General features: G+C 34.5%; 1 pseudogene; it reads right to left on the bottom strand.

Annotated features, from left to right (window-relative positions):
• Positions 1–16268: 16268 nt before the first annotated feature.
• On the bottom strand, positions 16269–24130 carry LOC126705245 (lysine histidine transporter-like 8; annotated as a pseudogene).
• Positions 24131–24557: the final 427 nt, after the last annotated feature.

Here is a 24557-nt window from a genome sequence, read left to right on the forward strand (position 1 = left end):
ATTTTATGACTCAACCCGTCCATTTGCCACCCCTAGTGGAGACATAAAGTTATGGGTTCATGACATCTCAAGTGCAAGTGTAACTTATATATTAGTAAAAAAAAGCAAGCATGGTTTGACTTTTATATATATATATATATATATATGTTTAGAAAATAAAATTATTATCTAATGAAATACTGAATACATTTTATCTTGTGCTTTTTGAATATTCATTTACAAAAAGTATAATAATAATAATAAGAACTAGCCTCATCACATGACTATATACGTGTGATGAAGTTCTTTTATTATTATTTTGAGTTAAATGTAATTTTTTTTAATTTGAATTTATCTTTTATTAGTGAGGTTACATAAGAATGAATTTTTAAAAAACCAAAATTTAGGATTTGACAATAAGTAAATGCCTAGGTTTAGTGTGTGCTAGGTTTTAGGGAAAAATTGTATTAAACATGCGTAAGATATATTTAAATAGAAAGTGTGCTAATTTTTAGGAAAAAAAATTTATTGGGTAGTTTCTTTTTTTATTTTTGAATTTTGTTGAATTACAATTTTAACCCTATTTTTTATTTTATAAGAATAAGGATTATCTAATTAGATTAGGGATATTTTTGATATTTTTTAAAGTCATAACTAACTTTCTAAATCCTCTTAATATATAAAGATAATAATAATAAAAAGTTTATACACAAATTGGTTTACATGAAATTTCCTCCAACCCACTTCGTGGCTGTTAAACAAACTATTTTCGTGTACTATTAGTCACATAACATTTTAATGAGTCATGAGACTTGCTTAAATAATACACGCATATAGACTTATAAATCACCAGGTTCTGAGTTGATGAAAATTCCCCCAAACTAATTTGGAGGAAAACCTTGTCCATAATAATAACAAGGGGTGTCGCCCTAACCAAAAGAAGCTATTGCAAATTGCATGTATCTCTTGTAATGAATTCTAGGGATTGATTCATGCAGTTGAACAAGAATAAATATGGTATAGAGCTGCCATGCAAATGCTAGTGACAAATTAACATATGATACCCCATGTCGCAAGCAATGAAATAATTACAATAAGATATTAATTGGACACAAAAAATTCACAATTGTTGAAGTGACAAATAGTTATTACTAGTAGGTAAAATAATGATGTCAGTGATATGCCCAATAATTGGGAATGAGTAAAAGTTTGTCTACTTAATTATCGTGTTTATATCATTACTTAAACTCATGAAGTTAAATAAAATGATAGGACTTTAATTTCTTCAATCTGCTACATTTGGAACTTATTGCAAGCAACAATAGGATGGTTTCTTTGTAGCCAAAGAAAGTGAGCAACCCTATTAGCAATAGCATGGACCACAGCTAATTGAATAGAAGTTACAGTTTTAAAGAATGAATTTGGTTCAACAAATGCAAATAAGAACAACAAACTTTAAAGTTTTCTGTTACTTGGTATGGATTCCATAAGATTTTCCGAAAGTTAAACTACAGTTGGATCATGGATGTGAACTTGTGTGTCCATGATTTAACATCTTTGGAAGAGGTGTTACTGTTAATTCAACGAGAGAAAAGAGATAAAGAGGGGACAAAATATCATGCATGTTCCTGAAATAATTATTAAATAGTTCGGAATTGATGTTCTTTCTTCTCATATAAGGACAAAAGTTAGATTCAATGACATAATTGTTATTAAAAAGATAGTATTATTTATGTTCAATTGATCAAATACAATCACATAATTGAATTTAATTCAAAATTTTAAATTTTATTTTATACAATAATAACAAGTGCACAAAACTCTTATTTTTATGAAATTTGGAAAATGTTATGGTAGGCCATTTTAACCCAAATATTTGGGAGAGATAAATTCCCAAATGGTTCAGATAATATTAGATTCTATTAATTAAATTCACATAGAAACCATTTATGGAAAAATTAACATATGCTCTAAGGATATTGATTTAAAAATTATTTTTGAAATATTTTTTGAGAATTGTAGGGACACGATTTGTAACGACCCATAATAATATTGGGTTCGCACGTAAAAAGGCCCAAACAATATCATTTATAAAGCGTGGATTTGAAAGGCTAAGCCTTGATCAACAGACGGTGGTTTTTTCGTGGTGTTCATACATAATTAAATCGTGTTCGCCCTAGGAGTCTTTCTCCTGGAGGCGGGCTGGGAGGCTCTGGTTTTTGGCCATTTTTCCCAGCCCCTTTCCCCGGATTGCTTGTCCCTCTTTTTATATTAGCCTGTGTTCCTTATCCTTCGTCCACGTGTAGGGTCGACTTTTCCAAGACTGATACTTGTTCCATCAGCTCATACCTAAAGTCGTTGGGGGTGGTTGTAAAAGTTGAAGAGCATGGCTTTGTCAGGTGCAGAATGCTTTATTGCAGTTCTGGCAGCCTTTTAATCGTGTTGTTCCGCACTACGACCACTCTTCCTTTTTAGGGGCATTTATGGCATGCCGAGCAGGAGTTCGTCCTCGGTCACTTCCTTAGACCGTCCTTGACTCTCATGGTGCGTTCTCTGCCCTGTATCTCCTCGGCGCAGGCCTTGGGCCTTAACGTGAAATGAACTGGGGTTACAAACTCTCTGGCCCCACAATGGCCCCACAATAGCCCCTCAAAATCCTGCTATCCAACCTCTTGGTCGGAGAGGAGGGTTTTGGGTGATGTCACGCCTTTATTGCAGTCTACTTAGTTTTGCCCTTCATTAATGTGAGTGTCTCTTCATTATCTAGGAAACATATCGGGCTACGAGACATTCCTTTGAATTCATTCATGATGCGTTCCTGCCGTTTCATTATCCGAAACGCGCCTTTAATGATTTCCCTTTACGAAACCATTTAAATTCGACGGTTATTGACGGCGTGGGGAAGTGGAGTGGGCATATTCTCGTTTATAGATTTTCTTGGAAATTTGAACAGATTAAATGCCTCCCGTTTTTCCCTTCATAAAAGAAGGAAAGCAAGAGGTTATCTCCCTTACACAGAGACCTTTCAATCCTTTAAAAGTTTGAAAACCCTTAGCCTCCTCCAGAGTTTCCCTTATCCGCTTGCTTACCCCTTGGATTGTGATACGTCCAAGATAGGAGCGGGAATGAAGAGACCATACCCTTCCCAGAAATGCTACGTTTTTGTGAAGTTCAAAATGGCTCGGTCAGGGCAGGGATGGCAGAGACTCAAGATACTTCTCACCCTCCTTTCAGCCAAAATCCGAAGCAGGGGCTCGTCGCGTCAAAATTTTGGCGCGACTGAGCTGGGGCCACCCATTATCAGTACCAGTCACTCTCTTACGAGCATAGCTAACATGGCACCAACGTGTTAGGAGTCAGGATTGACGCAGGGACAAAGTATCCCTGCTTCTTCCTCTCTTCCTTCACTGGTGCCTCCTTTTGCCTCTCCTTTTTCTTCTTTCCCATCACCAGATCCATCCTGGTGCTTTTCCTTCTTCCTCTTCTTCTCCTCTCCCACCAAGGAAGGTCCTCCTCTCAATATAGGTGCTACTGGGGCAGAATTTGGAAAGACTTGGGAGCAGAGCTTAAAAAAGATTTCTGGCTGTTTGTTTGTTTTGTTTTTATTTTTTTATTTATTGTTTTTGTAACTCATTTTCTATATAGGCTTGTTTAAGCCCTTCATTGTACGCTGTAATACCTCTTTATATTAATAAAGGTCGTCATTTCTTTATTTCGTATATTCTATCTCTTCTTTTGAAATGGTTATGCCGTGAATAGACGTACTATCCTGTGACTTCTTTTTTTATTTTTATACTGTGAACGATGCTTAGGGCCGAGATCCCAGTTAATAAAAAAAACCTTGCTCTGTGCTTATTGAAACTATCCGGCATAATAATGCCGATTTGAACAAATGATACAAATCCTTACTAAGAAGAAAAGAAAAAGATGTTATGATGAGCTTATTAGAGCTGTCTGGCATAATGACGCCGACCTGAGAAAACAATATTTAGGGCCGAAATCCCTTACTAAGAAAAAAGATGTTATTATGAACTTATTAGAGGTATTGTGTATAATAAGACTGATCTGAAAATGGGTTGTATACCCCAAATTTGAACGAGGTGACGGCTGAATGCTCGATGCCACGTAGGAAGTAATCATCCGAGGATATATAACCCAAAAATGTACAGCCCTTGTAGGTTGCTGAGTAATAAGGCATTTCACCATCTTCCCAATAACTTTCATAGCCTTAACCTTTTCTTGGTATTTGGTCCGAGAACTAAGCGACTTAGAATTCTTCTTAAGTAGTTGGTTTCCCCATAGGTTTGAGTCCGAGGACCATGCAATACCTTGGTTCTGTCCAAAACTTGATTTCTAAATAGTTGGTTTCCCCATAGGTTTGAGTCCGAGGACCATGCAATACCTTGGTTTTGTCCAAAACTTGATTTCTAAGTAGTTGGTTTCCCCATAGGTTTGAGTCCGAGGACCATGCCATACCTTGGCTCTTCCAAAACTTGATTTTGATAAGTAGTTGGTTTCCCCATAGGTTTGAGTCCGAGGACCATGCAATACCTTGGTTCTGTCCAAAACTTGATTTTGATAAGTAGTTGGTTTCCCCATAGGTTTGAGTCCGAGGACCATGCAATACCTTGGTTCTGTCCAAAACTTGATTTCTAAGTAGTTGGTTTCCCCATAGGTTTGAGTTCGAGGACCATGCAATACCTTGGTTCTGTCCAAAACTTGATTTTTAAGTAGTTGGTTTCCCCATAGGTTCGAGTCCGAGGACCATGCAATACCTTGGTTCTGTCAAAAACTTGATTTCTATAAGTAGTTTGGGGAATTAACCCCTCAACTGCAGCATGGGACCTTGGTTTTGGGGGCTTAGCTCCTCGGCCAAGCCCCTAGAACCATCCGTGCTGCTGACGCTACGAAGCGCAGCCCCTAGTGAAGAACCATAGCCCCTAGTGGAACTTTACGCTAGAACCCTACATTCGGCTGCTGGAAATGATGTGAAGGATTGTATCAACCCACCATCTGTGCCAAGACACAAGCCTTTCCCACAGACGGCGCCAATTGTAGGGACACGATTTGTAACAACCCATAATAATATTGGGTTCGCAAGTAAAAAGGCTCAAACAATATCATTTATAGAGCGTGGGTTTGAAAGGTTAGGTCTTGATCAACAAACGGTGGTTTTTTTGTGGTGTTCATACATAATTAAATCGTGTTCGCCCTAAGAGTCTTTCTCCTGGAGGCGGGCTGGGAGGCTCTGGTTTTTTGCCATTTTTCCCAGCCCCTTTCCTCGGATTGCTTGTCCCTCTTTTTATATTAGCCTGTGTTCCTTATCCTTCGTCCACGTGTAGGGTCGACTTTTCCAAGACTGATACTTGTCCCATCAGCCCATACCCAAAGTCGTTAGGGGTGGTTGTAAAAGTTGGAAAGCATGGCTCTGTCAGGTGCAGAATGCTTTATTGCAGTTCTGGCAGCCTTTTAATCGTGCTGTTCTGCACTACGACCACTCTTCCATTTTAGGGGCATTTATGGCATGCCGAGCAGGAGTTCGTCCTCGGTCACTTCCTTAGACCGTCCTTGACTCTCATGGTGCGTTCTCTGCCCTATATCTCCTCGGCGCAGGCCTTGGGCCTTAACGTGAAATGGGCTGGGGTTACAAAGTCTCTGGCCCCACAATAGCCCCTCAAAATCCTGCTATCCAACCTCTTGGTCGGAGAGGAGGGTTTTGGGTGATGTCACGCCTTTATTGCAGTCTACTTAGTTTTTCCCTTCATCAATGTGAGTGTCTCTTCATCTATCCAGGAAACATATCGGGCTATGAGACATTCCTTTGAATTCATTCATGATGCGTTCCTGCCGTTTCATTATTCGAAACGCGCCTTTAATGATTTCCCTTTACGAGACCATTTAAATTCGACGGTTATTGACGGCGTGGGGAAGTGGAGTGGGCATACTCTCAAAACTAGTAAAAACTAAAAACTAGGAGCAAAAATGGTTCTTTGACCGTGTCAATTTTTAAAATTATGCATTTTATTATTATTATCATACTAGCTTGTAACCCATGAATACACATGTGGGGGCCGGCTAGTCAATAAAGTTGTTTAAGTCAAGTTAATTGGGCCTGTGGCCCATCTGAGGATGTAAAGCTGTCCGAGGATGCCCATGTCAGGTTGTAAGGGTAACCAAACGAAAGGAAGAGTAGATTTCACGTAAGGTGAGTTCAGTATTCGTCCGAGGACAAAATCCTTCTCAGGAATATGAGTCCGAGAATGACCAGAACACCACCTTGTTACAAACGTACTTTGGAGCTACGTTACCACTAAAAGCGGGATATGGGACCAAGGATAAGAAAGAAAAGGCAAACAAATATCTATAACGACAGCTGCCACCGCATTAATTGCCTCTCAACCAACTCTCTGGCCGCATTAATGTGGAGGTAATGCCTGAACAGTGATGAAGCAGCCTTACAGCTGCTAGTTGGAGGTTCCAAAAGGTGTTAGATGGGACAGAAAGAGATCCCCTAAACCCAACTAACACGTGTGTGGTGAAGATGATATGAAGAGGGCAGTATATAACATGAAAGAAAGCATTGAGGAAGAAAATCAGAACATCAAAAAGATAAAGAGTACTCAGAAGAAAGCCTGAAGAACAAAAGAACTGAACTTGTTTCAAAGGAAAAACTAATTGTTATATCAGTGCTAATCCATCTATAAAGGTGGGATTTAATCGTTTTTCTTTTAGAGTTTACCTAGTTTTTGGACACCCACGCTCTACAAATTTTATTGTTTGGGCCTTTAATGTACGAACCCAATATCAATTTGGGATTGTTACAAATTGAATCCTTACAACACATAAATACATTAAAAAGCAGCACATTTTTTTAATCATAAAATATACGTAATTAATCGAATTATTAGACAAAATGACAATTTTATTTTTTAACTTGAATAGATGAAATTCAGTAACTAAAAGTACATACAATATAAAAATGGTTCTTTGACCGTGTCAATTTTTAAAGTCATGCATGTGCATGAAATTTTTAAAGTCATGCACATGCATGACTTTAAAATTTTCCAAGGTCTACAAGTCTGTTAGGGCATGCATGACTTTAAAAATTTCCACATGCATGACTTTAAAAATTTCCAAGCTCTACAAGTCTGTTAGAGCATGCATGACTTTAAAAATTTCCAAGGTGTACAAGTCTGTTAGAGCTTGACTCAGTCATCAAAATGATCAAATTTAAAATATAATAATATTATCTCTAAACTCAAATCAATGTATACAAATTGTCTAATTTGCTATAAATATGTACCAATTTTTTTTAAAGCTTAGCATCTCCTGAAAAAGTTATGCTTGACATTGATCCATCGTAGTATAAATTAATTCAGTATCAATTCTATGTGGATTTTCTTAGCAATTTTCTTTTCAAACCATAAAATAATAATAATAATAAATCTCATCTCTATGGCAACCTAAATTATTTTCTAAAAACAAATCAAGGTTAGCACAACTGATCAAGCATCTAAAACCAAAATTGAAAGATAGAATTGGCTAGGGAAAATATAAGATGATGAGAAAAAGATCAAATGTGTGAAGAAAAATACCCATAAGTTCGAGCTAATGTACAAAACATACAAAGCGATACAGTGCACTATACTTTTGTTCGCTTATAAACGAACTGAAAGGACACATGCCATTTAGGCATTTGTAAGGTTTTAGTAAAAGTTTACGCTTTAATTGGGTGGGGCCAATTATTACAATTTATAAAACCCGGCTTATTTATAATAGGCCTAATCATTACAAATCCTCCCCCCACCCCCAAAAAAAAAAAAGTTACATATGCCTCTGCCCCTGCAGTCATTTCACAACTCATCCTCTTCTCTTGGATATATGAATAATATGACCATATTAATTTTTTTTTTTTTTGGTTAGAAAGGCTTACAATACTTGAACCTTCAAATGGCCTAACTCTTGAAGGTTTAAGCAAGACTTTTAAACTCACACACACAACTGAAACTAAACGATGTGGGACAAGAGCCCCACAAGGGGACTCCTAGATTAACTCACCACTAGCTGAATTTAATTAGTTGAACAACATTGACTATAAATCATTGGAAAAAGATAGCTTACCATCCAAGTGAGGCAAATGCAATAGGAAACAAAAGAGCTTGCCATCCAAGTCCTGAGCAAATTAAATGAAACGTTGCGAAATAGGTGTTGCCATTCCTGGACTCAGTGATGGGAAGCCAAGCTTCCTGTGGATTGTGCTGGTAACCTTGCTAGTTTGTAGATGAAGTAATATCTTTTGAGGGATCACCATCTATAATGGTTATCGTTTGAATTGCCTCTGCTTCAGTATTGGTATCTGAAGGTGAAGTTGCGAGTGGCATGACTTGACTACTTTTTAATTCTACCACTTCTCCCATGGCTACCTTATAAGAAAAACAGAGTATTACAGTGTAATGAAGCTAGAGAGAGAGAGAGAGAGAGAGAGAGAGAGAGATGGAGAATCAAGAATGAAGAAAACTGAGATATTTCATTGAATGCCAGAAAATGAATTACAAAAGGTTTATATAGCAGAATTAGTGAAAAACAAAATAACTAACTTTAAACTAATTCCTAAATACACGGATCAACCAACTTCTATTGATCAGCACACTACACGTGTCCATACATAATAACCAACTAATCCAAGACTAAAACTACAGGTCGTATCTAATGCAGTAGTCGTTTAGTGGAATATCAAATTAATCCACAAATGCTCTGCTCCAACACAAATGCTCTGCTCCAATACTCTGCCTCTCTGCCTGATCTGGTGACTCATCTTGAAATGCTTCCATTTAACTTCTTATCATTTGAACTTTGACATTCCCCCTCAAGATGAGAATCTGAACTGTTGCTTGCATCTGTCTTCTTTGCATCTGACCCTTTATCACCTAAATTTTTACATTCCCCCTTAGGATGAAAATCTGAGCTGTGGATATTCATAACATTCATTTTACTTAACAAGTATCTCAGCTGTGAACTGTTAAGGGCTTTAGTAAGCAAGTCTGCCAGTTGTGTGTGTGTGGGAGTGAAAAACAATCTAATCACATTGTCTTGCACCTTATCTCTGACAACATGACAGTCAACTTCTATGTGTTTGGTTCTCTCATGGAATACGGGATTTTCTCCAATATAAATGGCTGCTTGATTGTCACAAAATAAAAGAGCAGGTTGAGGATGATAGATCTCCAAATCCTTCAATAATGCTAGCAGCCAAGTCAACTCACATACTGTTACAGCCATAGCTCTATATTCTGCCTCAGCTGAAGATCTAGGTACTATAGACTGTTTCTTAGACTTCCAAGAGATTAAAGAATCACCCAAAAATATACAATACCCTGTGGTTGATCGTCTGGTGTCTATACAAGATGCCCAATTAGCATCTGTATAAGCTTTCAAATGAAAATCTGAAGATGCGGATAAGAAAATTCCTTGACCTGGGCACCCCTTTATGTACTGCAAAACCTTGTAAGCTGCATCTAAATGAGGTTTCCTGGGTTTGGACATGAACTGACTCAGCTTATGAACCGGGTATGCTATGTCTGGTCTAGTGATAGTTAGGTATAACAACCTACCCACTAACCTTCTGTAGATTCCAGGATCAGGTAACAATGAACCTTGAAGCTTGCTCAACTTCAAATTCTGCTCCATTGGTATTTTACTAGGCTTACAAGCTGACATTCCTGCATCCTTTAAAATCTCTAAAGCATATTTTCGTTGGCATAAGCTAATTCCTTTATCTGATCTGGCTATCTCAAGACCAAGAAAGTACTTCAAACCTCCAAGGTCTTTAAGTTTGAAGTGTTGATCTAAAGAAACTTTAAGTGCTTCAACTTCTTGAACATTGTTGCTAACTATGAGTATATCATCAACATAAACCACCAATGCTATGAAAGAACTATCAAACTTCCTTGTAAACAAGGAGTAGTCAGCCTTTGATTGCTTAAAACCGAGCAGCTTAAGAACAGAACAGAATTTGGCATTCCATTGCCTTGATGCCTGTTTAAGGCCATATAGAGACTTATTTAATTTGCAAACAATATTCCCCCCTTTGCTGTGAAAGCCTTGAGGAAGTTGCATATAGACATCCTCATGTAAGTCCCCATTTAAGAATGCATTGTTGACATCTAATTGGACTAAATTCCATCCTTTCACAGCAGAAATGGCAAGAAGAGTCTTAACAGTAGTTAACTTGGCAACTGGTGAGAATGTATCAGTAAAATCCAACCCCTCTTGCTGAGTAAACCCCTTTGCAACTAGTCTTGCTTTATATCTCTCCACAGACCCATCTGCCTTGTATTTTACTCTATAGACCCATTTGCATCCAATAGCCTTTTTGTTGAAAGGCAAAGGGGTAAGAGTCCAAGTATGATTGGAAACCAAGGCTGCAATCTCAGCATTCATGGCCTCTTTCCATTTAGGATCCTTAACAGCCTCATGATAGAATCTTGGTTCAGGGATTGAGGTGATAAGTGAGCAAAAATTGGCATAGGAAGGAGAGAGATGGGAAGAATCAATGTAATCAGAAAGAGGATATTTAGTACCTGACTTGTTGTTGAGATGAGTGGACTGTGTAAGCTTAGTTGAACTGATAGTGCTGCATTTATAGTCTTGCAAGTATGCAGGAGTTTTGGAAGGCCTAGAAGATCTTCTTAAAGAAGGAATGGAAGCAGATGGAACAACCATGGGAGTGTTACCATGGGACAAAGAAGCAGGTTCTGCAGAATTGCTATGATTGGAATCTGATATAACAGATTCGGGTTCTGCAGAATCTGAAATGACAGGAAGCATAGGATCTAAAACTTGATTAGGAACCTGAGTGGAACTACAAGTGGAAGAAGGCATGCCTAGAGGAGGAACAATAGGATCTAGAAACATGGCATCAACTGGGATTGCCTTATTAGGACATATATGAGGGAAAGAAATGGATGATTGGGGTGAGTTGACAAAAGAAATGAAAGGGAAGACATGTTCATGAAATGAAACATCCCTTGAAATGAATATTTGTTTTGTGACCAAATTTAACAATTTGTAACCTTTAACACCAAAAGGGTAGCCAATGAAGACACAAGGAATAGATCTAGGAGCAAATTTAGACCTATTATGAGCTAGAGTAGATGCAAAACAAAGACATCCAAACACTTTTAAATGATGATAAGAAGGGGTTTTGCAATATAATTTCTCAAATGGAGTTTTAAGGTTCAAAACAGTACTAGGCAGCCTGTTAATAATGTATACAGCTGTCAAAACACAATCCCCCCAATAGCAAAGCGGGATATTAGACTGAAATTTTAATGCTCTAGCAATGTTTAAAATGTGTTGATGCTTTCTTTCCACAACTGAGTTTTGTTGTGGAGTAGCAACACATGAGTGTTGATGAATAACCCCATGTTGAGCATAAAAGTCTTTTAGAAAGAATTCTTGAGCATTATCAGTCCTAATTACTTTGATATTGGTTTGAAATTGAGTTAAGATCATTTTGTAAAATGAGATTAACAAAGGCCTAGTTTCTGTTTTAAATTTCATGAGGTAAACCCATGTGGACCTTGTAGCATCATCTACAATTGTAAGAAAGTATCTAAAACCATCATGAGTTACTTTAGCAAATGGTCCCCATACATCACAATGTATTAAATCAAAGGCATACTCAGATAGATGATTAGAATTGGGAAAGGGTAGTCTTTTAAGCTTTGCAATTGGACATACAACACAGTCTTTATTTGAAGAAAGAGAGGGTACATTTGATACACAATAGGGAAGTTTGTCATCAGAAACATGTCCTAATCTAAGATGCCACAAGTAAGGCTTATTCACAGTAGAAGCATTGGAAACAGAATGAACAAAAGATTTGAAAACTGACTCTAGGACAGTAGTGGCTTCTGATGCAGACTTGCAATTCTCTGAAGTTTGCAGCAGGTAGAGGTTGTTGTGAAGCTTACCCAATCCAATCACTTTCCAACAAGTAAGGTCCTGTATGAAACAATAGTTTGATAGGAAAACTAAGCAACATGACAAGAATTTGGTTAATTTGCTTACTGAGATCAGATTAAAAGAAAAGGCTGGAACACAAATCACATTTTCAAGAATCAAGGTTGGAGTGAGTTGAACTGTGCCTATGTGTGTAACAAGGACTTTTTCACCATTAGGCAAATGCACAAATGATGATAGTGAACTAGTTATATTGGTAAAAAGAGATGTAGAATGGATGATATGATCAGTGGCTCCTGTGTCAAGAACCCAAGTTTCTGCATTATGGACTGTTTTGTTTGAAGGATTTACTGCATGAACAACCTCTTGATTATTGGAAGGAGATGCATGTGAGCTCAGCATTGACAGTAACTGCTGGCATTGTTCAGCTGTAAAAGGGAAAGAGCTTGATTGTGATGCAGCTTCGAATTGACCAGTTTCACCATCAAAGGTCACTTGATTTGCCACAGAAACTCTGCCCTTTTGCTTGTATCCTGGAGGGAATCCCACTATCTTGTAACACTTTTCCATGAAATGGCCAAGTTTGCCACAGTGGCTGCATACAGGTCTGCCCTTGCCTTTGTTCTTCCCACCTTGATTGAACCCTTGAGTCTTGACTGCAAGAGCTGTTGAATCAACTGACACGCCACTTCCATTGAAACCTAAAGCCCTTTGCCTTTCTTCTTGTATCAGCAAAGAAAAAGCTTTGTCAATTGAAGGACTTGGCTCCATCATTAGGATCTGAGTCCTAACTTGTGAGAAAGCTTCATTTAAGCCATTGAGGAATTGCATCAATGTATCTTGATGATTGAAAAGTGTGATTTTATCGTTCACTCCACAGACACACCTCCCACAAGAACAAGATGGTAAAGGCCTGAGATTAAGCAATTGATCCCAAGAAGCTTGAAGATTAGTGAAGTAGGTAGTCACTGTTGCATCTCCTTGCATAATTGCTGAGATCATTTTCTGAAGTTGCGAAATCCGTGGACCATTGGCTTGGGAGAAACGGTTTCTGAGTGAATTCCAAACCTCCATTGCAGTGTTTCTGTAAATCACACTTGCAGTGATATGAGGTAAAACGGAATTCAGGATCCATGAGGAAATCATGGAATTGTTCTTCGACCAAGCAATCTTCTCCAGAGGTGTAACAGCCATGGAATACGTAATAGATCCATCCACAAAACCTAGCTTGCTTTTCGCATCTAATGCCATAAGCATAGCCCTAGCCCAATTAGGATAATTGTCCTCAGTTAAGAGTTGAGTGACTAGAATTGCACCTGGTGATTCTCCATGGTGCAAGAAGAAAGGGCTTCTCGGATCCTCCATTGGAGTAAGCTCACGATGAGCAGTAAATTAAGAAGCAGAAGATGAAGAGTTTTGATCTTGATTCGCCATTGATGAAAGCTCAGGCTCTGATACCATATAAGAAAAACAGAGTATTACAGTGTAATGAAGCTAGAGAGAGAGAGAGAGATGGAGAATCAAGAATGAAGAAAACTGAGATATTTCATTGAATGCCAGAAAATGAATTATAAAAGGTTTATATAGCAGAATTAGTGAAAAACAAAATAACTAACTTTAAACTAATTCCTAAATACACGGATCAACCAACTTCTATTGATCAGCACACTACACGTGTCCATACATAATAACCAACTAATCCAAGACTAAAACTACAGGTCGTATCTGATGCAGTAGTCGTTTAGTGGAATATCAAATTAATCCACAAATGCTCTGCTCCAACACAAATGCTCTGCTCCAATACTCTGCCTCTCTGCCTGATTTGGTGACTCATCTTGAAATGCTTCCATTTAACTTCTTATCATTTGAACTTTGACATACCTTCCTCTGCTCTGAGTTCAAAAGCTATATTGAAAATATTAAGAGAATGAGCACTGTTGCAAATATTAAGCTAGCGATTGCTAGTATATATATAATGATTAATGGCTACTGGTTCTCGTGGAGAACTTGTACACTCTTACACTCTGATTGTGTTAAATAAATCTATTGTTTAGTTTTAGGATATAAATATTAATTGATATCTGAAACCCATATAATTGTTGCGAGTACATGACTCGCACCAATCGGTATTTGTCCGCTTTGGGGAGCCAGTCCCTCACGGTTTTGTCCTCGTCCCCGAGTGTAGGAAGGGGGCAGCCAAGGACTTGGTCCTCGCGTACCAACCGCAAGTCCCACATCGGTTAGAGAACCCTCCCACTCATGGTTTCCAGTCCTCTGTTTTTGGTATTTAGACGCAGAGCTTGTACAGATTCATTATTGAATTGAAATCAGAATTTTTCATTCTCTCTCTCGCATATTGTTTCTCCATTTCTCCTTCAAAGTTTCTGTACTTTCTTATACAACCAAACAAACCCAAACAAAGTCTATAGAAAAATATAATAATACAACAAAAACCACTACATTAATAAAAATACATCACTTAATATATTTTTTTGCTAAATCATCACTAAATATATATAAAACGCTATATTACATATTATATCATTTAAGTTATAAACTGGACCATACTATTATTATAACATGTTATATACAATTAAACAAATACATAAATATTCATTCACCTTCGGCCACATTCTTCTCAAAAAAAAAAAAAAAAAAAAATCCTTCTACCACATTTTCAAGTGTCGTACAACACTTAAAAAGTAACTTTCTTTTTAGTCACAGTAGATTTACTATCGTCCGCCAAAACATAACTTGTAATAAAAAAGAATTAACAGAACAGAATAGCAAAAAAACAGAGAGAGAGAGAGGATCCATTGAACGGTCCACTAGATGATTTAATAAAACTCTTTGATTCTCTTTTTATTAATATAGAGTAAGAAAGTTTCAGCTTAATCTATTTTGGAGTGTAAATTAGAAACCAATTATTTCCATTATGTTTTTAATTTACAAATTACTTTTCCACTTGATCATAAGTATTACTCATATTAAGTTTTAATGCAATGAATCTGTTTTTTCTTTTCTTTTTTTGTTTTATGTGATGCATTATTTTAAAAACTCCAAGATGTAATGAGTCTTATTGGTCGATATTCAATTATTTTTTTATGAGGGTATTGTCTTTGGGTTAGCTTGATATTGTATAATTTATTCTTTTAAAGTATGGGGCCAATATTAATTAAGTGTGTGCAAGATTGCATTGGCATCTGTGACGCATACCTTTGCGTACAAGGTCGGGGGATTTGTTTGTGTTCTTTTTTTTGCTTGCTTCAATAGCTCATGGTATCTTACTTTTTAATGATTATAATTTATACAATATATAAGTCATCACTAGGTTAAGATATCATAGGATTAAAACACATTCGTTCTATCAAAAGTTACATTAGTTGAAGGAATAAAAAAAAGAAAATCAATTATGGGAGTAATAGAGAATCGTGTGTATATATATATATATATATTATAATTCGATTGTTATGAATTAAAATATGTATATTTTAAATTCTATTTATATAAATTATGGTAATATCAAAACCATACACTAATATTAATTCCTACTAAAATGGTATTGACAACTTTGTACAAGACTCTTTAATGCAAGATTGTATTTTCAACCATTCTTGATGTTAATGTTGGGAATATGTATATAATACAATAAAGGAATAACATTAAATAGTTGGATAAAAAAGGGTTTAGAGGTGCTAACACTTCGCTATCCATAGACAATTTTTACCCCACACAAAATATACTACAAGCTTATTGCAAATATGTTCCCAAGATACAACTAAGTCAAGTATTCTTCAAGTAGTAATCTTGAGAGAGTTCCTGTGAATTTCAATAACATTTGTGAAAAGTAGTTACAAAATGAACACGAATCAATATGTATAGTCAAGTGGGTCAAAAGACACATTTAGAGAGTTACTTTAATTGATTTTAACGTTTAGAAAGCATTATAACAGTTTGTCAAACTTAAATTAAAAAGGAGTTAAACCCCTTAAAAAAACCAATTGACCTCTTGCTTATCATCTTATACAAATGGGATCCTCTCCATTTACCATATATTATATTACAACTTACCTTTTCCTTAAAAAAAAAAAAAAAAAAAAAAAAATTACAACTTTCCTTGTATATACCTATATAAAGTACAATTAACATAAACTGATTAGTATCTTGGCCCGATGATAAAAAACTATCATCATCAAGAGTGAACACCATAGGTTGAAATTATCTAAAAAAAAACACAAGACGGCCAATCGAATAAGTAATTCCCTGAGGCCCATGTATACATCTAAAATGGTTATAGGTTTAATTTCTTACTAATGTATGTGTCATTAAGGCTTGTAGAAGTTGGCTTTTAGGCCTTTGTTAGCTAAGGTCCAAGCCGCTGCAATAACTATTAGAATAGTCAAGACAATGCCAAAGCAACCTAAACCCATGTTTATAAACCAAACCAAACCATTTGGTCGAGGTTTCTTCATTGCAATCCACATGAAACATGGATAAGCAAAAGTTAAAGGTAATGTAGCACCTCCAACTAAAGGTGCTAGGCTTCCCAAAAATGGGAAAGTCACAGAAACAAAGAAAGCCAACCCTCCATAGAAAATGCGAAGGAATGTGCGAACCCACCTTGGGCATGGCTGATTTTTCTTGCTTGTGTATCTAACTTCCAAGTTGTCAAAAACAACCATGGCGTAAACTTGGAATGTACATAAACAGTTCACCAATATTAGTAGGTAAATTGAGGTCATAATTAACTTCGAGGTGTTTGGCCCGTGGATTTGTGAAAATGCAGTCAAGAATCCTTGTCCTCCACTATACGGTACCTGTCATGCATAAATAGATAAATAAAAATGAAAGAAATATATATTAATGAAAAAAATATGAATGAAAAAAATAAAAGTCTTACAAGTATCCAAATTAACACATTTTTTGCACTATCAATTTAAATTTTTAGTCCCTTAAGATCTTACAAATATCCAAATTATCCCCTATGTTAAGATTTTGTATCTTTAAAAGATGAATTATGATCACGTGTTTTGTATGTGACCACATTTATTATTTAAAAAAAAAATTAGATAAAAGTTATTCAAAATTATTTATCTCCAATTTCACTAAATTCAAGCCTTTTAGTCGGAACAAAAACATCTATGTCCAATTTCCAAACTATCAATTCGAAAGTTCACGACTCCCCAAAGCAAATAAAAATTTCAAATCCTATAAATAATAATAATAAATTCAAAACCCTTTAACCTCAATTTGACATCAAAGTAGACCATAGTGGAAGGAGCGTTCCTTGGGTCTAGTTGGGCCCAAGCCCAACGTCCAGTGCCACCCCAGGGAACAAGGAGAGGAAAATGGTGCAAATGGGAGAGAGATCAAGGGAATCTGCCTTGGAGAGGTAGGCAAAGAGAGAAAGAGAGAGAGAGAGAGAAGGTTAAGAAATAAATTGCGATGCCTCAATTGTTTAAAATTCAAATTGAATGTACACGAATGTTTTTATATTCTAAAATTGCATTTTTAAACCATTGTCTCAATTCTCAAACATGAACTTATTTGACTGGTGAAAAAATCACGATTATATAAAATAAATATCTTTCCTAGGAAAGTATATATCAAATCTCAATAAGTTCAAAAAAAGAAGATTTGCTTACCTTGTTTCCATAAGCCCAAAATCCAGCTATTGCAAGGGAATATTGGCACATAGCGATTACTATGTATGATATTGTCACCCCTGTGCACATTGACTTATAGGATGTTTGTTTTGGACTTGAGGGCAATGTTCCCTGCAAAATTAAAGACATTTTAACTTAAAATTACATTCAAATAGAGATGACAAATATATCTATTCTTTTAAAGCATAGTTTGGTTTGTTTTTATAATAATGCATCACTATTATATAGGGCAGTCTCCTCCCTCCTTTCACTTGAATGGTAGATTTCTAGTGAGAGGGTGTGTGTGTATATATATATATTTCTTAAGAGGTATAAGTTCAAAGACTATGTATGTATTGAATGTATGAGATAATTATTAATACTTAGGGCCAATCTCATGTGAGAGGGAAGATTGTAGAAGAGTTAACCCAATGAACCTAATAATGAAGATATACAGACTATCACATCATTTAAAATTTATCTTCCTTAACCAAAGAATCATCCTCTCCCAAGGGAGTGGTAGTGAAGTACCACCATTGGGGAAGGGCTCGTGATCTTTTATTAGTTTCTTTATGTATTGCAAAATCTCTTAGACATTTTTTCCAACCTTTAAGTTGAAGTGTTGCATGAGTACTCAATAAAAAAAAATGTTGCATGAGTACATATCCGTATATAGAGTTTCATATTTTAGGATTTTGACATGTCCAAGTTCTATTGAATCTAAAAGGGTCACGAGTTTAGGTTGGGCTGAGCTTTCTTACATAGTTGGATACTCTCACGTTGGATCCTAAAGTTGGGTGAAGGCACAAAACTTGACTTAATTAGCTCGCAATTGTTGAAGCATATCTTACCCCAAAAGCAAAGAGCTATGGTATAATACAGTTATCACTAAAAATTATAATTTGTCTGAAATTATTTTCACATGGATTCATGCATAAAAAATTATTTTCACACACTAATTACAAATTAACAATTTGACAAGTTATGAAATTCTATGCGAATAATGTATTCGTAAACCATTGTTTACCCTAAAACCAAAAAAAAAAAAAAAAAAAAGGTGTAATTCTAAACTTTTTGAAAAGGAAAAAGATTTTTTTTATTAGATAAATGTTGAGAGAGGAAGAGGTGGAGTTCAAATCACTAACATAAAAAACATTGAACTATGATTGGAACCTGAAAAGAAAAAAGTAGAAAGGATGTTGAAGATTCTAACCTGTATCTCGAGGATAAGATTATGTCCTTTGAATGCAAGGGCAATGATCCCAAGTGCATTCAACACATCACTGAATTTTTCCATGTTAGATTTCAATTTGTCAGATTGACCATAGGATATGCCTATGAGCCTATCTTTTGTAATTGAGAGAGCCCAAATCAGAGTAGAATATAGAATGATTGTGATGGCCCCAATTAAAGACATCGAAGCTACAGAGTTTAGGTTTGGTAGTTGGGCTATAGGTATTGCTAAGCACGTGAACACCAAGAACCACTTTGTATTTGTCAATGATTTAGCATGACACATGGCATCACGATCACATAGGGTTTTGAATATGAGGTCTAGCATCCTACCTCCATTAATAATTAGAATGATACACGTACCCCCTAAATTGTATAATACAGGGAATAAGGCAAGCAACTTCCCTAGTTTTGGACTTGCATATAGTAATAAATTATGACTTAAGATGGTATAGAATTGAGGAAGAGAAAACATGTCATTGATCTTAACTAATTTATTGAGTATCCATAGCCGATCCAAAAATTTGGGACTAAGGTGTTGGTGTTGTATATAATAACACATTATCACCCTCCTATGCATTATGGGTAAGACCTTTGTCATTTAGCCTAATTTTATTGAATGTTAATTGGGGAACACGATTTGTATTAGTCCCACTTCTTGTTAAATTTAGTAAGTTGTGAGAACTTTGCAACACATTATTAGAACAAATGCAATTGAATGTTAATTAGGGAAATGAGAATACAATTTAAATTTGTCTCCCGTGTTGTTAAAGTAGAAAACTGTGAAATATCAAATATGGATTTTACTTTTTATATATATATATATATATATATAATATTATTTAAAAAGAAACTACTTTTATTATGTACTAATTATTATATATAATCAGGATAATTATTAAAAAAAATTGTATTTCTTATTGAGATACAAATATTAACAACCCACAAGTTAAAGAATCATGAAAAAAAAGGAGCCTTTTATGTTATAATAATAAATATTCAATTATGAATTATAATATATAATACTTTTCAAAAGGAAAAATATGATTTTCAACAATTTATTGGCTTTTACAAAAAATATATTGTGGTTGGATGTATTTTTCTTGATATTTGCTCGCTAATGAACTCTAATTGATCAATTGGCACCTACTCCCTTTATAAGTATTCAGTGGAGGGTGAAAACATGAAGTTATTAGATCAGGACTTATCGAGTGCATGTGTAACTTATTAAAAAAAAAAAGTTAAATTCTACTAACATACCTTGAGGTTTAGGCTAATGCCAATCAAGTCCAAGACTATTCAAAACTAGCCAATTTGGTCCCTAAAGCCAACTTAGTCCCTAAGCAGTTAGTTATTTTTTCTCAATTGTTTTAAGGACTAAATTAGTTTTAGGAACTAAATTGGTTAGTTTTGAAAAGTTTTGGACCTGGATGATATTAGCCCAAACCTCAAGGGGTATGAATGGAATTTACCCTTTAAAAAAAAAAAGCAATTACAATTTGACTTTTAAAAAAGAAAAGTTTAGAAAATAAAATATAATCTAATAAAATATTAAATATATTTTATCTTGTGCTTTTATAATATTTATTAACAAAAAGTAAAATAACAACAACAACAGGGGTTTTGTACTAACCAAAAGAAACTATTGCAAGTTGCATGTATTTGCTGTAGCGGATTCCAAGGACTGATTCATGGGGTCAAACGAGAATAAATATGGTATAGAGTTGCCACGCAAATGCTAGTGACAAACATATTATACCCCATGCCCTACAACCAATGAAATTATGATAAGATTAAGAACACACCAAAAAAAAAAAAAAAAAAAATTCACAATTATTGAAGTGATCACAAATTGTTATTGGTAGGTAGGTAAAACAATAATTTTAGTGTTAGACCCAATTGAGAATGAGTAAATCTTGCCAACACAATTATTGTGAAATTCTTTTTGAAATTTCCTCAAACTTATGAAGTTAAATCATATGATTAGACTTTTCTAGTTTTCTTCAAGCTGTTTATGCAATAGCATGGATCATAGATAACCAAATAGAAGTTACATTTTCAATGAATGAATTTGGTTCAAAAAAATGAAAATAAGATCAACAAACTTTAAAGTTATATGTTTCTCTGTATGAATTTCTAACGTTTAAAAATTAAATGGCTGTTGGATGTCAACTTGTGCATCCAGGATTTAACATTTTTGGACAAGGTGTTACTAATAATTCAATGAGAGAAGAGAAAAACAGAAAAGATCGAATATATCATGATACTGAAATAATTTTTAGTATCTAAAGACAAAGTTCTTTATTATTCTCATATAGGGACAAACCAAATTCTTAGATGTTGTACTTTAAATTCTTTAATTAAATTTAAATATATAATTATTATTAAATATGAATTTAATTAAGACAATTAAAATTTATTCTTTATATAATATCACTGAGGCATAAAACTCTTATTTTTACAAAATAATTTGGAAAAGATTATTATATACTACTATGTCACTCCCAATCTCTTGGAAATGTTAATTTTCAAACTCTTCAAAAAATATTAGATTTTATTAATATTAATTAAACTCACATGGGAAATGAGAAAGACTTATTATATATATTCACGTGGAAGGTAGTGACGTTACTATATTGAAAAAGTTTCCAAGATTCTGTTCTCATATATAATTTTGAAGTCATTGTTGATAAAATTTACCAAAAAAAGGAAGTTATTGTTGAAAAATGTGAACAATATATATATATATATATATATATATATATTTCTTGCCCTAATAGTACTATACATGAACATAAAAATTATATAAACGCGCCGACGTTAATTAATAAGGTCCACAGATTCCGACACGGAGTCGACAGGGAAATAACATGGAACACGCAGTTTCTTGTTCTTTAATTAAAGGGCGATCTTTTTGATTGTTTCTTTAAAGGAAGAAAAATGAGTATCACGTGTAAGTGTCTCAGATCTTTAGAAAAGTGAGCAAAGAGCAATGTGTGTGTATATATATATATATATATATATATATTTTTTTTTTTTTGGTCACAAATGGGGGGAAAAACTATAAAATCTTGTACCATGGATGTATGGTTGTAATATTTTATGATAATTTTAGCTCAATAACTTACGCTATACTTTCTTTAAATAATAAAATAGATAGTTTTATTTATTAACATAATTATAATAAATTTTTATTAGTAATTAATATAATTATCAAATTTCATAGTTGGACAAATAGTAAAAGAATTCTAAGAAAAAAGAAAAGTAAATAGTAAAATAAAGGGAAAAAAATCATAATTTGATAAACTTTTTTGTGTATTGCATGGTTATCGATTAGTTGCACATATAAGCTTCCTCCCAAATATAATGTCATATTTTGAGTATAAGCTTGCCTTTACATCAAGTTTATTAGGTTGAGGTTGATTGATTGTTTAATAAATAAATAATAGAGAAGTTTGTTTTTTTTTTTTTCCAAGTTATATGGTCATACTTTGAGCATAAGCTTGCCCTTACATCAAGTCTAGAGGTTAAGCTTGACTGATTGTTAATAAAATAAATAATAAAGAAGTTTTTTTTTTCCCCAAGTATTTGAGTCCATTATTATTGATTTTGTTTTGTTCTGGTCGAAACGGCTGGAATTTTTCATACCGGTATGCAAACTGGTATGAGAATATATCATGTTCCACCTTGGGTCAGATTTCGGGCCGTTTCGGGTCATTCCAGCCAATTCTGACCGAGATGTGAATTTCGGCCGGTACAGGATTTGGCTTGTTATTTTTTATTTTTTATTTAAAAAATTAAAAAAAAAAAAAACACCCACACACACAGTAAAAGGTCCAACAACGTTGTTTTGGACTTTACTAAAAAACCTAATCCTATATTCCATTATATTCTTTGATTCTTTCACTCTCAATTCTCATCTCAAGTGCTCTCTCTACCACTGTGCTCACTGCTCTCTTCCAAGTCTCTCACTCTCTCGTGACTCCTTCTATCTCTGGCTCTTTCGGATTGAAGCTTCAGCCAAACAGGTATTCTTTCTCTACTCTCACTCTCTCGGATTAAAGCTTCAGCCAATTCATTTAAGAACTTAGGAGTTAGGAATTAAGATTAAGTGTTAAGAACTTAAGATATGTGATTGTGGTATGCAATTATACATTGTCATAAATAATGTCTTTTGTCTGTTCATTCCTTCTCCCTCTGTCATATATATATATATATATATATATTTTTTTTTTTTTTTTTCTTTATCTTATGATTTGTTTTGTGGTTAAGAACTTAGGAGTTATTATTTGATATTTAGTTATTGACTTGTAAATCTTCTTATTGTGTGATGTTAAATTGATGTTGTATTGATGTTTAAGACTTAAGAGTTCAGACTAAATGATTTTTATTATTTGATATTTAGTTATTTATTTATTAGAATTGACAATTTTATGTTCTACAAGAATATATATAAATTATTTTTTAAAAACCCCGAAACACCCTAAAACTGTACACTAAAATATTCCATTCTACTGGACAAACTGAAACAGGGTCTGAAACGGTATTCAAAACATTGGTTGAGCCAACCTAGCTATTTATCAGATCAGTTATTTATTTATTTTTTTTGGTGCATAACAGATCAATTTTCAGCCTTCGGGTACTCAAACATTCCATTTCTTCCTATACTGAGGCTCTAAATTCTCCTAAAAGGGATCATTTGGATTTTAAATTGAAGAACAAATGACAATTTTATTTTATAACTTGAATAGATTAAATTCAGTAACTAAAAGTAGATACAAATAAACATCATACATCAATGAAATGTAATTGTTTTTCAATTTCGAATTGACAAATTGACCAAACCATATAAGGGTAAAATGCAATTAACAATTCTCTATCATACACATGGAAAGAAAATGACCTTAAACTTTCCAAGTCTACACGTCTGTAGGAGCTTGATTTTAGTCAGTCATCAAATTCTCATTTCATAACCCAACATTTTCTCTTTGGGTTTATGAATAATTAATGACTTTATTAGTTAAGCAAATGCAACAGGAAGCAAGAGAGCTTGCAATCCAATTCCTGAACAGAGTAAATGAAACGCTGCAAAAAAAGGTGTTGCCATTCCTGGACTCAGTGATGGGAAGCCAAGCTTCCTGTGGATTATGCTGATAACCTTGCAAACTTGCAGATGTAGTAACATCTTTTGAGGGGTCAATATCTATAATGGTTATCATTTGCATTAGCTCTCCCAGGGTTTTGGTATTGGTAGGTGAAGCTGGGAGAGGCATAACTTTTCTATAATTTGGTTCTACCATTTCTGCCATGGCTGCCCTCCTCTGCTCTAGTTCAAAAGCTATGATGAAAATATTAGGTGTGGGTATTGCAAATATAAAGCTGATGGTTGGTGGTATATATATATATATATATATATATATATATATATATATATATATAATGACTACGGGTCTTGGTGGACCTCCTGCACACATTACAGTGGTACATTCTGCCTTTCATAAATATATATTTTCTTTATTTTTAGGAAATAATCATGTATCGATAGTAAAAGCCTGTATAATTCTTATCTAATAATTGAGATTTGATTGAGAAGATGGAAAAGTGAAAAAATAGAAAATTATGAGAGGATAGAAAAGATTTATGGCCCGTTACCGTTGTTTAAACAATAGTTTTCAATATTTAAACAACATTACATGTATTTTCATATATGTTTTCACTCACACGTATTTTCAAAAA

The sequence above is a fragment of the Quercus robur genome, chromosome 11, assembly GCF_932294415.1.
Source record: "Quercus robur chromosome 11, dhQueRobu3.1, whole genome shotgun sequence".
Taxonomy (NCBI): Eukaryota; Viridiplantae; Streptophyta; class Magnoliopsida; order Fagales; family Fagaceae; genus Quercus; species Quercus robur.